This window comes from Cicer arietinum, chromosome 1, assembly GCF_000331145.2.
Source record: "Cicer arietinum cultivar CDC Frontier isolate Library 1 chromosome 1, Cicar.CDCFrontier_v2.0, whole genome shotgun sequence".
Lineage (NCBI taxonomy): Eukaryota > Viridiplantae > Streptophyta > Magnoliopsida > Fabales > Fabaceae > Cicer > Cicer arietinum.
Window position 1 is genome coordinate 38,331,953 of NC_021160.2, and position 510 is coordinate 38,332,462.

Below are 510 nucleotides of genomic sequence, written 5' to 3' on the forward strand. Positions count from 1 at the left end.
GGACAAATACTAATACTCCACATGATGACATCCCTCTTATCCCCCCGACTGTCCAACCACCCCCTGCGATTGTTGATCCTCCTCGTTACCCCTCTCGTCAACGTAAGTCTACTCAATTACCTGATTTTGTCTATTCCACTTACTCAACTTCGTTTGTTTCTTTCTTAACCTCTATTCACAGTTTGTCTGAGCCCTCTTTCTATAAATAGGTTGTTCTTGATCCTCTTTGGCAGCAGGCTATGGCGGAAGAACTATCTGCATTTCACAAAATCAATACTTGGAAATTAGTACCTCTTCCTCCTGAAAAACGTGCTATTGGGTCTCGTTGGGTATACAAGATCAAAACTAAGTTTGATTGGTCAGTGGAGCGCTACAAAGCACGTCTTGTTGCTAAGGGTTTCTCTCAACAATATGGCATATTTCCCAAATGGATGTCAAAAATGCTTTTTTAAATGGTGAGCTTCATGAAGAAGTCTATATGGTCTCTCCACAAGGAGTTTCTCATAATCA